Below are 15603 nucleotides of genomic sequence, written 5' to 3'. Positions count from 1 at the left end.
AACTAGCTAAAAAGACATGACAATTACATTAGATGCAGAAAAGGATTTTAACAAAACTCAACACCTCTTCATGATAAAACTCCTGACAAGATTAGGGAGACAAGGTACATGCTTAAATATAATAATGGCAATTTAGAGCAAGCATGTAGCCAACAGCACATTTAATGGGAGAAACTCAAAGCAATTCCACCAAAATAAGGCCCAAGATAGGGTTTTCCACTCTCTTTATATCTATTCAATACAGTATTGAAATTTTAGCTAGAGCAATACAACAACTGAAAGAGATTAAGTGAATATATATTGTAAGAAATCAAAACTACCATTATTTGCAGATGATATGATTGTATACCTAAGTGACCTTAAAAATTCCACCAGGGAACTTCCATAGCTGATAAACATTTTCAGCAAAATGTCTGGATACAGTGTTAACTAAAAGCACATAATAAATAAATAAATAGATAGACAGATAAATAGATAAATAAAAAATAAAATCCGTAACTCTCCTATAAACACATATAAAGGAAATGAGAAGGAAATCAGAAGAAACACACCTTTAACAATAGCCTCAAATAAAAATCTTGAGGTAACTGTAATCAAGCAAGTGAAAAACTTGTATGATAAAAACTCCAAGTCTATAAAGAAAGAAATTGAAGAAGACATCAGAAGATAAACTGATCTCTAATTCTCATGGATCTGTAGGATTGACACAGAAAATAATGGCCATCCTACCAATGTAATCCCATCAAAATTCTAATGCAGCACATTCTTCACAAATTTGAAAGGACAATTTTCAACTCCCTACATAAAAACACAACAAAATGAACAAACAAAAATCAGGAATAGCTAAAAAAGTTCCTGAAAAATAAAAGAATTGCTAGAGGATACACTGTTCTGCAATTTACTCTAAAAGACTAAAGTAGTAACAACAACAACAACAACAACAACAAAACAATGCATAAAAACAGACATGTTACGCAAAGGAAGGGTAACAATGATCCAGACATAAATCTTCATACACATGGACACCTAGTTTTTGATAAAGTAGCCAGAAAGAAACACTGGGGAAAAGACATCATCTTCAACAAGTGGTACTGGTCAAACTACCTGTATGTAGAAGAAAGCAAATGGGTTCGTATTTATCACCCTGCATAAAACTCACACCTAAGTGGATCAAAGACCTCCATATAAAACCAGATACACTAAACCTGAGAGAAGAGAAAATGGAAAATAGCTTTGAATACATTGGCCCAGGACATAACTTTCTGAAGAGAACAATAGGGAAAGCACTAAGATCAACAATTAATAAATGGGACCTCATAAAAAAGATAAGCTTCTGAAAGTTAAAAGACACTGCCAATGAGACAAACTGGTATCCTGTAGGATAGGAGAATATTTTATCAACTTCAAATCTGATAGAGGATTAATATCCAAAACATTTTGCTCAGCCTTGGTGGAAGGTGGAAGAAATTGCACCTGTCTTGGCTGAATCTACCAGGATGGGCTGACTCTCCAGGGGAGACCTTGCCTTAGAGGAGGTGGGAATGTGAGGTGGATTGAGGATGAGGGCTGGGGGGTGGGGGGTGGGAGGAGGGAGGACAGGGGAATCGTGGCTGATAAGTGAAATTAAGTTAATTATAAAATAAAAATATTTTTAAAAAGTAACTGAAGAAGTTAGAATAAAAAGAAACAAATAACCCAATTTAAAAATGGAGAACATATCAACACAGAGGAATATGCATATACTCATTAGAGGAATAGTTGAGAAACATGTTAAGACATGTTTAACGCCCTCAGCCATAAAGGACATACCAATTAAATCTATTTCAAGATTCCATCTCACACCTGTCAGAATGGCAAAAATCAATAACATAAGTGACAGCTCCTGCTGGTGAGGATGTAAAGCAAGGGTACACTCCTTCAATGCTGACGGGAGTGCAAACTTGTGCAGCCACTATAGGAATCAATATGGTGGTTCCACAGAAAATTGGGAAAATCACTTTACCTAAAAAAGCAGGTATACCCAAAGGATGTTCATGTTACAACAAGGATACTTGCTCAACCATGTATACTGTGACTTGATTCATAATAGTGAGAAACCGTAAACAACCTAGATTTCCCTCAACAGAAAAATGGATAAACAAATTATGGTATCTTTACCCAATGGGGTATTACTCCACTGTTTAAAGAAATGAAAGGAAAAAAAGAAAACGAAAAAAAGAAAAAACAATATCATAAAATTTGAAGGCAAATGAATGGAACTAGAAAAAAAAAATCATCCTGAATGAAGTTACCCAGAATGAGAAAGACAAATATTGTATGTATTCACCAATAAGGGGGTATTAGTCATTTAGTAAACTATAACCAAGCTCTATTTAGTAGACCCAGAGAGATAAGGTAAAGAGGACTTTAGTGTGGAATACAGGGATCTCTTTGAGGGAAGGAAATATAATAGATTTACAAGTGGACTGGCTGCCAGAGAGATTGGAAGCAAGGGAATAAGACACAGGGGAGATGAGGTGGAGGGAGAAATAATAGGGGAGAGATGACTGGAATTGGAGCAACATTTTGGAAGTAACAGAAATCTAAGGGAATGGAAATTCCCTAGACTCCATGAAGGTGATCCTAATGAGGCTGCCTTACAATGGGGGATGCCTCAACGGGCCATCTCTTGTAGCCCGAGAAGGCTTCCAGTGGCAGGACTGAATTGTATTCAACTGAGTTGTTGTCCAAGGAGATTATAGGGAAATCCCCAAACAACCCAGACTTTCTAAAACAAAAGGTTGCTCGCCACAAACTAACAGTGTGGCCTCTTTTAAAAGTAGAACACCCGCACAACTCATTGAACATGAAGGAGTTGAGCTGTTGCCTACATGGAGCCCTCATGTTCTAGTTTCCTTTGTGTGGCAAGGTACTCTGCATACCTCGGAAAGAGAAACACAAACACCTACTGCGTCTCAAAACTTTAACCTACAATGTATCGTGCCTATAAAACATGCCAGCGCAATAGTGATATAGAACTTGTGGGAGTGTAGTAGCCAACCAATGTCTGATTTGACCTAAGGCCCACTCCACAAGAAGGACCTGATACGCAACACTGCTTGCATAACCCAGAACCAGAGACTAGGCAGACTAGATACCTAGGGCAAAACAAAACATGACTGGTCAAAACAAAACAAACAAACAAAAATCAATAAAAGAATTGCAAATGACATTCTGCTATACTCATAGATCGGTATCTTTTCCAGACATCACAGAGTGGCTTCCTCCTGCAGCAGATGGGAACAGATGCAGAGACCTACAACCAGATTTTATGCTGAGGGTGAGTCTAATTGGAAGTCTTTATTAAATCCCTCCCCTCTGAGCTCAAGCAATCCCGCAGAAGAGAGGGTGGAAAGATTGTAAGAGCCTTAGGAGATAGAGGACAGCTGGAGAGCAAGGCACTGTGAATCAACTAAGCAAGTCACATATGAGCATTTAATGCATTCACATAGGTCCTCTGCAGATATATTATAGCTATTAGCTTAGAATTTTTATGGGATCCCTGAATATGAGAGTCACTGACTCTATGCTCACTACTGGGACACTTTCGGTGCTGTTGAGGGTGCCATGTCCAACTTAAATATAATGTTTTTTGCTTCATTTTATTAGATTTTTTGTCATGTTAAATTGCTATCTCTTAGAAGCTTCTTCTTTGCTAATGAGAGACAGGAAGGGAGTAGATCCAGAAAGGAGGGGATGTGTGGAGAAACTAGGAGGTGTAGAAGGAGGGGAAACTATAATCAGCATGTATTATATGAGAAAAGAATCCAGCTTCAATAAAAAATAACAAAACAAAATCCTTAATTATTCTAACAAAACAAAAATTAATTATACTAATTTAACCAGTGTATTTTTTTAGTTCATGTATTTTAATATCACAGTGTCATATAATTTATCTGTGCAATGATACTTTTTAATAAAAATAGTTAGAGAAAGAAAGAGACAAAGAGAGAAAATAAAGCCTAATTGTTCCTTAATTTACAACTTTTTAAAACTTATATGTATTTTGTTTGTTGTCTTTAATGAGCCGGGGCAAAATCTGTTGTTTCACTTTGCTTCTTGGAAAGTACCCCAAGCTATGACTTTAAACTGTATGAATATGGTTAATTATACATGAAACTGTGAATTAAAACACTCAACTATTGAGTATAGTAATTTTGTGACTTTCCAAATTTCAGTGTATATACTAATAATTAAAGTTGTGTTGCTATTTCCAAAAATTTTCTCACCCATTATGATTTGTGCCACCATCTATGACTAGGAAACACATTTCAGTGTTGAGGAACAGCAGTCCTGATCAGGCTACATTTCCCAGTGAAAGAATAACAAAGTTTTGCTACTAAGTTTGCTACAATTTTATTTTTGACAGAGTAAAAACTAATTTTAAAACCTTAGTTTCCAAAGAGCATGTCATTTGAGATTGTTTGACATGTTTCATGTAAGTCTTCTATGTGTGAAAGGAGTGTGTATTTCTGTTCATGCATTCAATTAAAGTGGTGAATACTTACATTGTACTTAGAGTCCTAGTACAAACTGTATTTTGTTATATGTTTATATATGATCACTTCATAAGGAATGATAGATTGATTTATTCACATGTCCTTCCTAAATATTTCCATACAGTTCAATGTATACAAATACACAGATAATATAAAGCTTCAAAAGACATATACCAGGATGATTATAATAACATCAATGTTTTATATAGCTGAAAATAGGAAAGCATTTATGCTTTAGAGTTCTTTGAATCAACAATAACAGTCCAAAAATAGTTTCACTCAACAACTGCAGGAAAATAAAATAAAAATAATACTGGTGAAAAATGCAGATACAGAAAAATAGACTTTAAATGATTTAACTGTAAAGTTCAATAAGTGGTTCTGCTTTTATACATAAGCACTAGAAACAGCAGATGGGTCTGTTCATCAATCTCACTAATGTGGAGATAATACAGTTATCATTCCAGTCTAGAGGACCATTACATTACTGACTTATAAATGGAAGGTAAGATAATGTATTCCTTGGACAGAAATTACAAGTGATGAATAGCAATAGTTCACTTTTGTTTTGTTTTTGTTTGTGTTTTGTTTTGATTTTTATCTTTGAAATGGTACTGTTTCAAATTCATTCTCTAGGAAGGAAACTTCATGCTTTTTAGGTCTTATCTCGCATCATTGCAACATTTAAAGAGGTAAATGAACTTGTCTTTCCTCCTGTTTCTATCAGTGAAATTTGTGCCATGCCTAAGGTAAAGTTTCAAGACTAGACAGGAGACAGAGGCAGAAAAACTGAAGTTGTCCAACAATATAGAGTTTCTGTGGATTCCGTGATGTGAGTGGTTCATTTAACTCTGTCAGTTTTTATTTCCTTAAATATTTCTACACTCTTACCTTGTTATTTTGTTGTTGTTGTTTTGATTATTTTCTCTTTTGTTTGTTTGTTTGAGAGTTCTCAGTGGGTATTTGGTTTTGCGAATTTAAAACTATGGATGTTTTATGACTTTTCCACAGAGGTCCAGGTAGTATACCAATCCTTTCTCAAGAACAAACTCTGACTTAGCATCGGCACTGTAACACCAGGTAAATGGTAATTAGGAGACAAAGCAACATCCTCCGGGAGAGCAAAAGAGTAATGGAGTTAAGGTATGCAGATAGAAGAACTGAGTGTGACTCAGACATGAGTGTCAAGGATATTGTTTGCTCAGCTTTGCTTGCATTGCTATCTCTAGTAACTGACTGAACAATAGGCAAACAGCAGTGGATAAAATAAAAAAAATTATTCTTGAAGTGAAAGGAGTATGTTGTCTCTGTTTACCAATACCCTCCTTTCCAGAAGCATGTGATAACCACAGCTGAAGTGGCCATGGCAATACAGGGTAAGGGATATCTATAAAACAATAATATTAATAATTCTTACAATTCCTTGAAGATGGTCAACAAATGGGAAAATACCTGACACCATTAACTACTGATGATTCAGATCCATTTCTCCAACATAAAAGTGTTTTTTATCTCACAGCCAATACATTTCAATTCAACAGGTTCCTGAGAATGTAAATATATAGAAAGTCTTGATAAATGCAAATTAATGTCTGGAGAGTGACATGACTGGGAATTGCATTTGAATAATGTGCATAACTTGGAACATTAAGCCTCTGTGGCAAAGAATTCAGTGTAAGTGCTCCAGGAAATATACATAGTAATAGCCACCTAAGTTAGCAATTAGAGTGAAACTCCTAACCAACCAATGTGTATGGTAAGTTTGGCAAAGGTCATAGCACAAATGAATGAAAAACTCAAGCAATCCTAACATTAGCCTTGAAGTTATTGTAAATGTTTGCTGCTGGAAGAGGGAGAAGCAGTTTATCATAAAAATTTAGCTCATGGTAGGCAGAGCACATGCCAGGGGAAGACCATGAATCTAAGCATACTGTGAACAGCACACACGGTGACTCCTAACTGTGGGAGCAGATGTGTCTTTGACTGTTTTGCCTGCACTTGGGACTCTTACTCCTACTGGGTTGCCTTGTCCAGCCTGTGTGTGAGGGCTTTTGCCTTGTCTTGTTGTGTTTTGTTTTGCCCTTTTGGTTGTTGTCTCTTGGAGGCCTGCTCTTTTCTGTAGGGAGATGAAGGGCAAGTGGATCTGGGGGAGAGGGAAAGTTGGGGACAGGGAGTTGGAAAGAGTGGAAATTGTGTGTAGAGAGCTGCATACAGCCGTACCTCAAAGATGGCGCCGCCTTCCGCCCTCCGCCTTCCCAATGTTGAGTGCTCTCTGTGACAAACAACTCCTTAATTGGCTAAGGCTGAGAATCTGGCTTGCTTCCGCGTACCTCGACCTATTGGTAGTGCCCACGTTGCGTATCAGGGTTGGCTACCCAGTGATTACTTAGGGCTGTGAGCGGTTTTCCCGGGGTCAGAAGATTGTTCAAGGTTCCTGAATAAACTGCTGAAAGAAGAGCCTGGTGTTTCATCTTCCTTGCTGGTCGAGGTGGTTGTGACAATTGTGGTGATGATGTCTTATATGAGAGAAGAAACTATTTTCCATTAAAAAGAAAATAATGATATCAGTTTGTATTGGTAGAGAAGAGGCATAGGGTAGGTAGATTTGGGAAGAAATGGAGAATTGGGGAGAAAACATGTAGAATGATCTAAGTTATTTCCCAAAAACTGTGTGATAAATGCTTGATTGACAGACAATGGAATTTAGAAAAGACTGGGTCATGTATCATAAGGAGGCTGCATTTGTTCATGGGCTAGCTCACTGATGCCTTCCTAATCTGGTCATATATTGAGGAGGCTATACACACTTAGAGGGGATTCAAAAGGTGGAGGAACTAGGTTACACAGAAGATGTGCTAGAAGAAAATATCTTGTTTCCAGCTTCATTCTCACTTTTTCTTTTTCTTTTGGCCACAAAAAGGGTTATGACAAGGTGACATATGATCAGATTATATAGATGCATGTCTTTGGAAGTATATTTGTATGCTATATGTGAATGTGTTGCTGGGATATTAAGGATTAAATATAGACCAGCATCCACATGATGACAACTGAAATAGCATGCTCTTAGTTCATCCAAATATTCTGGTAAAATTTTATGAGGACACCTTAGATTTAAGGATTCTTGACTCTAAACAGTATTCTTTGGAAAGACCCTTTCCACTATCTCTGTGTTAGCACTTTTTGTTATTTAAGTATTGTGTAACATGCACAAATATCAGAAATAAGATGGAATGAACACTTACAATTTCTAACTAAATTAACAGATAGAGGTTAATATATATGGTCAATATTCCATAAAGAGAATTAAGTTTTTGTTGTTATACTTCCCAGTACATAGAGCAAGTCATGGCACATAGTAGGAATTCAATTTACTTCAACTGAGTGGTCCAGTGAAAGTTCATTATGAAGAAAGAAATACATATTTAAGAATATAAATGAAAACATCAAAAATAAAATAAAATGTGTCTGTACATTAAACCATTGTACCAGTTTACTCATTAAAATGAGAACAATCCTAGAAATCATTAAATTTTAAGAATTATTTTATTTAAGGATTTTTTTTTTGTGGTGATATATTGTCTACCATAATAAACTTTGGCTGAAGATCAGAGAACAGAACAAGCCACTAGATAAAACACAGATGCCAGGGAGTGGTGGCACACACCTTTAATCCTAGCACTCAGGAGTCAGAGATCCATCTGGATATCTGTAAGTTCATAGCCACCCTTAACTAACTTCAACTGATGCAGTCTAGGAGAGAAACAGTCAAGCAGTGGTGGCATACACCTTTATTCCCAGTACTTGAGATATCATGCCATTGCTTGGGAAGTCACACACTTTTAATCCCAGCACTAAAAAGGAAGTGATATGGTAGGTGGAGAAAGGTATATAAGGTGTGGTAAGACAGGAACTAAAATCTTTCAGCTGAGGAAAGCTGTTCAGGCTGAGGAGTACTACAGGTGAGGGGTGGCTTGTTCTATTGTCTTTCTGACCTTCAAACAAATTTTATTAGACTACACAATATATCACCAGAATTTATATTAGCATATATTTACTTGGGAAGTCACACACCTTTAATCCCAGCACTAAAAAGGAAGTGATGGGGTAGGTGGAGAAAGGTATATAAGGTGTGGTGAGACAGGAACTAAAATCTTTCAGCTGAGGAAAGCTGTTCAGGCTGAGGAGTCCTAGAGGTGAGGGGTGGCTTGTTCTATTGTCTTTCTGACCTTCAAACAAATTTTATTAGACTACACAATATATCACCACAATTTATATTAGCATATATCATTAATGTTGCTATTTTAATTACAACATCACTTTAGGAAATAAAGCGAAATTCAGTACCACTTTTATTTTAATGCCTTGTTTTAGCCTTCCCTGGAAGGTGAAATAAATGAATCACCTCAAATAGAATAGTATATTAATAAATTCTGATCATTTCTCTTCTGTAGATATTCTCTTTTGCATTGTAGAAAAGTCAACATCTCTCCTACACTGAATAATTTATATACTTTCATTTGTTTTAGTACTAACATAAAAAAAATGTTTTGTAGTTATGGCAAGTTGACAATCCTGTTCAATGAGTCTGATAGAATGTTAGCTACCATGTACTCTTGACTCATCAGCCTATTAATTATCAGTGAGATTGTCATTAAATGAAGTTCATGCTAAGTAGTAGGGAATTAACTCAAATAGCAATGATCACTTAGCAAAGAATGAAATCTAAACAATTTCCAGATTTCTTATTCACCCCATGAGTTATAATTCCATCAGAGATCTTTAGGCCAACACTATATTTAATCTTTTTCTTTTCTCTATACAAATGAAACTTCCATTTTATATGTACTTAAGACTGAGTTATGCCTCAAATATTATAAAATATCTTGGGGTAACTCTAACCAAGCAAATGAAAGTTTAGTACAATGAAACTTCAAGCCTTTGAAGAAAGAAATTAAATAAGACACCAGAAGAAGGAAATATCTTTCATGCTCATGGTTCAGTAAAATTAGCATAGTAATGAAAGGCCATTGTAAGAGAAACAAGGCCCCCCCACTAGCTCTGCTAATTGCAGATTCGGTGGGAAATACTGCACTCTGCCCCCATGCCCCATATCAGAAAAGTTAGGCAACCATGCTGTGATAACAGGATGCTTGCCAAATAACTCCTGGGGTTGTGTTTGCAAGATAAATTGCTTAAGAAGAATGCTTGCCAAATAACCCCTTGCTAGATAAGCTTGGAATTTGTTTACCTACCCAGACTCTGAGAAAAGACCATGGAGACATCTGGCGTCTAGGTGTCTACACTCTGGGTGACCCCACTCCCCTGCCCTGGTAGAACTGCCTCATAAAAGGCCTGTGAGCCTTAAACTCGGGGTCACCATCTATTCCTTGCACTGGTGCCCCATGAGCTCATGCTAAAAATAAAGCTTCATTTGTGACCCGATATCGGAGTGAAGCTCTCTGATTTGTACGCCGACCCTAACAGTAAAATGGTCATCCTACCAAAAGCAATCTACAGATTCAACACAATTCCCATCAAATTTCCAAAGCAATTCTTTACAGACCTTGAAAGGACAATTCTCATCCTCATATGAAAAAAACAAATGAATAGGTCAGGATAGCTAAAACAATCCTGAAAATTAAAGTAATTACTGAAGGTAATACCATTCCTAATTTAAAGTTGTGATACAGATACAATACCACATGGTATTGGCATAAAAACATACAGGTGGATCAATGGTATCAAATCAAAGACCCAGAAGTAAAACACATACTTAGGGATGTCTTAATTTCAACAATGGAAAAAAAAGAAAGTACCTTCAACAAATGGTGCTGGCAAAACTGTTTGTAGAAGAATGCAGATTGATCCATATTGATCACCCTGGACAAAAAGCAAGTCCTTGAAAGCATTTTCATAGAAGACAAGTCTCTGAAGAGAACAGCAATAGTGCAGGAACTGAGCTCAACAATTAATAAAGTGGACCTCATAAAACTGACAAGCTTCTGTAATGTAAAGGACACCACCAAAAGAACAAAATGGCAGCCTACAGAATAGAAAAAGAACTTCAGTAACCCCACATCTGTCAGAGGTCTAATTTCCAAAATATATAAAGAACCCAAGAAACTAGACATCAAAAAAACTAATATTCCAATTGAAATACGGGGCCCAGATCTAAACATAAAATTCACAAGAGAGAAAACTCAAACATCCAAGACGCACTTAAAGAAATGTTCAATATCCTTAGCCATATGGGAAATGCAAATCAAAACAGCTTTGAGGTTCCACCTTATACCTGTCAGAATGGCTAAGATCAAAACCACATGTAACAGCTTCTGCTGAAGAGGATATAGAGCAAGGGAAACAATCCTCCATTGCTGATGGGAATGCAAACCTGTGCAGAAACTTTGAAAATTAATATGGTGGTTCCTCAGAAATTTGCAGGCACATGGATGAAACTAAAAAAAAATAATAATAATAATCATGTGTGTGATTACCCTGACCCCCAAAGACAATTATGGTATTTATTCACTTATACCTAGATATTTGCTGTTAAGTAAATGATAATCAAGCTATACTCCACAGACCCAGAGAAGTTAGGTAAAGAGAAGTGCTCTAAGTGTGGGGGAGGGGTAACTTGATCTCACTGAGAAAGGGAAATAATATGGATTTTTATGAGTGGACTAAGGGTGGGTAAGGACAGAATCAGAAGGGATCAGATGGAGAGAGTGTTGGAGGGAGAAAGCGTGTGGAGAGACAGCTAGAACCGGGGAGTACTTTGGGGACAGTGTCAAAACCCATCTCAGTGGAAACTTACTGTAATGTATGAGGGTGGCACTAGTGAGGACTGTTAGTAGTGGAGATACAGAGTCGGAACTGGATTTCTTGTGTAGCCAGGCAAGGCTTCCGGTGCTGAGACTGGGTTGCCTTCAGTTGAGTTGTTGACTTAGTTGAGGGGGGCCTGTGGAGTTCCCTTAATAACCCAGGCTGATGTTAGGACAGAGGGTCACTGTCTAGAAATAGTCAGTGGATCCCCATTTCCAAGGACCACATCCATACTGCTCATTGAACTTAGGGAGTTCGAGCTAGTGCCTCCAAGGAACTTTTACCCCTATGTTCAAGTCTGTTTGGTACAGGGATCTACTCTGCAGGCAATGGAAAAAGAAACCTGGACACCAACTCCGCAATAAAAACCCTCAACCTACAGTCTTTCCTGCCTGAAAAATATGTTGGGGCAATGCTAATATAGGTCTCCTGAGAGTGGCCAACCATTGTTTTGTTTAGCTTGAGGAGATGAGTGGGAGCCCATGCCCTACACTGCCTGGGGGGCCAGGAACCATAGACTTGATAGCCCAGGGACAAAAAAATTCAATGGAATGATTCCTAGTGATATTCTGGTATACTCATAGGTCAGTGCTTTGTCCACTAGTCATCAGGGAGGCTCCCACTGGCAGCAGGTGGGAGCAGGAGCTGAGCCTCGCAGTCAACTTTATGTGGAGAGAGTCTAAAGTGGAGGTTTCCATTAGGTGCCTCTCCTTGCAGATCAGGGAATCTCTGGAAGAAGGGGATGGAAGACTGTAGGAGTCAGAGGGGATGGAGGACACCAGGAGAACACGAACCTCAATGCACCAACGAAGCAGGGCTCATAGTGGCTCACAGAGACTGAAGCAGCATCCACAGTGTCTCCACGGGTTTGTGCCAAGTCCTTCGCATATATTTTGTAGCTATAAGTTTGATGTTTTTGTCGAACATGTAACACAGGGAGCGAATATGTCCCTGACTGTTTTGCCTGCTACTGGGACACTTTCCCTCCTATTGGATTGCCTCCTCCACCCTCAATATGAGGGATTTTGCCTTGTTTTGTTGTAGCTTGTTTTATCATGTATGTTTTTCCTCCCTTGGAGGCCTGCTCCTTTTTGAATGGAAATGAAGGAGGAGCGGAGCGGATCTGGGGAGACAGGAGGGATGGGGAACTGTGGTTGTGATGTGTTGTAAGAAAGAAGAATCTATTTTCAAAGAAAAAGACTGAGATATGGAGCTGGATTCTGTTATTAATAATATGAAAATGTGAGAAAATTTTTGCTCTAAGGCAGACTTATCTTACGTGTATAATGAGGACAGTGAAGAATCTTAATGACAAATGGCTGATACGGAGACCAAATGACATCGTAATTTTAAATTGATTATGACAACAGCTATCACACATAAATTCTTAAATATTCATTATAGATAAGAGGTAAAAGTATGTACCTTCATTGATTCAAAAGTTAACATTTATTTATTAATATTGGAAACACACACTGGTTGGAGTTTTATTTCATAGTGTAAATTTTGGTTCTGGAGATGGTGCAATCAACCAGATCCTGTTTGGCAGGTGCTTTGTAAGTAAGCAGCATTCCCATCATCACTTATAAGTCTATAAATGAAGAAATACCAATATTTTGTGTGATTACAGTACAAAAAACCACTGCAGGGAGTTATTACTTGATGGATACCTATCCCCAGTGATAGATTTGAGTATCCTGCACAGTTTAACTTCATTTTCTTTCATAGTTTATTGAAAAAATGCACAGAATATATTTTGATTATGCCTTTCTCCTCTCCCCGGTCCTCCCAGATGCTCCCCACTTTCCTATCCATCCAACTCCACTTCCATTTTCTTAAATAAATGAACTGAAGACAAACTGTGTGCTAAATGTTAATAAACACTATGACTCAAAGCCAGCTCAGAAACAGTTACTTGTAGAAAAGGTTCCTAAAGTTCACATGTGAATCCAGAATCTCTTGAGGCGGCACGCTACCGCAGGTGTGAAATAGCTGAGGAGGCAGAAGTGTGCTCTGATGGGCACATTAAAGACAATGAGTTGAGAGGAAAAGACAGAATGCTATTTTAGTGTCCTGAGAAGGTATCTTTTCTGCAAATCTGTATTTTGCATTTGATTTCACAGGCTTGGTTGAATTTGGCTATTGAAAATGTGCCCGGATCTGCAGACAGAATGTTCTGTAACAGAGACAGTAAGAAAGAAATAACTTTATTAGAAAGGTCTGCAGCTGTGGGAGACGGAAAGAGGAAGCCACAGCAGAGAAGAGAAGCCAAGACTCCCAACACTGCAGCAGTGCACAGCAATGTTTGCAGATGTACAAACAGCAGGGGGATTGTGGGGGAGAATCAATAAAAACAGTACCTAAACAGCAGGAGCAGGCAAGGGAAGCTGGCCACAGGAAGGGAGAAACATGGGCACTCTCACAAGGTGTGGAAGAGTTCAAATGTGTTCCAATAAGCCTGATGATGTGACCTGAACTAATTAAACTTGGAATCTGTTATGAACAGAACTGTGAATATATGAAAAGTCACTCATGCATGAAGAAGTACAATCAAATAAAGAATATTTTGATTAAAATGATAAGATAAATTAATCTATCATATTCTAAATTTCTACTTCCTACTAAAGATTAATATTCATAAAACCACTTCTAAATCCATCTATTGACCCATCTCTTCCCTCCCTTGCTTCTTTCTTCAGCTCTTTCATACATTCCATCTTTCCTTCCTTCCATATACACTACTACTATCAGTTAGTATACCAATTTAGCAATAATTCATTAGTTCTTGGATGTTGTATTCTATATTAGATATGCACATTAAGCATTTCCTTTATTTATAATGGCATATACTAACATAAAGTATTTTCTGATAATTCAAATTTCCACATATTAAATGCTAGCTTGTCATTAATCATGTGAAATTTGAAATTTAATTATGGACCATTTTCTTCTAACATAATTATTCAAATTTGAAATTTATTAACTCATTAGGTCAATGTATTTGGTTCCTTGCCAATATTACCCCCAAATTGTTATTTTGAGTACATGTCAGATATAAAAGAAGAATAAAGGTTCCCCAGTAAATTAATATTCACAGATACAATAAAGAAATATTATTTTGCCAGTTTCCTGCTTGCTTATAATAAATAGCACCTGTGGATTATTTGTGTGTGTGTATGTACACAAATAAATGATAGCAATCATATCACTATAATAAAAATGTAAATTAATTTTTAGAAAAATCAATACCAGCATTATTTTCTGACAGTACTGAGAATAGAACCTAGTGTATTTTTCATGTTAAAAATTTCTATCACTGAGATGTATTTTGCAACCCAAATTCTTACTATTATTTTAATGTTGAAATTTAAGGTAAAATAAAAAATGTATTATAATTTAATCAACATTAATATAAAAAGCATACTAATCATTCTTTAAAATTATATATAAATAACAACAAAGTTATATGATATATATCAGAGTTTATAAATATAATATACAGTGATAAATAAAAACACCAAACAACAAAAAATTGCTAAACTTAAATATACTTGACTACATATTGTATTAATCAAAGTTCTCTAGAGAAACCAAACAATATATTTTGAATATATTTTTAAGAAGTCTTTATTTGACTAGCTTACATGATACAATCTGAGTAAATCAACAATGGCTTTCTCTCACTGAAGAGGAATAGAAAACAGTGGGTGCTATCAGGATGGATGTCTCAGAAGGTCAAATCTGGTATGGAAATTCCAATGAATCCTTGGAGAACTGATGGTGTTCAGGGTACATTCTAATTTATGGGAGGTAGTACAGCTTCCTCAACATGATAGATGAACTTATTACCAAGAGTGAAGAGAAGTAGGCAAAAGATTCCTTCAGCAGACTTTTAATGGGTTTCCATCAGGAGGAGGCACCCATATTTGTGAGTCTTCATTTCAAAGAGTCTGATTAAGAAAATTCCTCATGGACTGGAGAGATGGCTAAGAGGTTAAGAGTACTGACTGTTCTTCCAGAGGTCCTGAGTTCAATTCCCAGCTCACAATTCCCAGATGGCTCACAACCATCTATGAGATCTGCTGCCCTCTCCTGGCCTGCAGTCATACATGCTGTATACATAATAAATAAATAAATCTTTAAAACAAATCCCTCACAAGTATGCTTTCATTTGATTCCTCTTCTAGTAAAGTTTAAAGTCAAGCTTAACCATCACAAATACCTATTTACATACATCACT

The sequence above is a fragment of the Onychomys torridus genome, chromosome 15 (genome assembly GCF_903995425.1).
Source record: "Onychomys torridus chromosome 15, mOncTor1.1, whole genome shotgun sequence".
Classification (NCBI taxonomy): domain Eukaryota; kingdom Metazoa; phylum Chordata; class Mammalia; order Rodentia; family Cricetidae; genus Onychomys; species Onychomys torridus.
The sequence above is the reverse complement of the archived record's forward strand: the minus strand, read 5'-3'. Positions refer to the sequence as shown.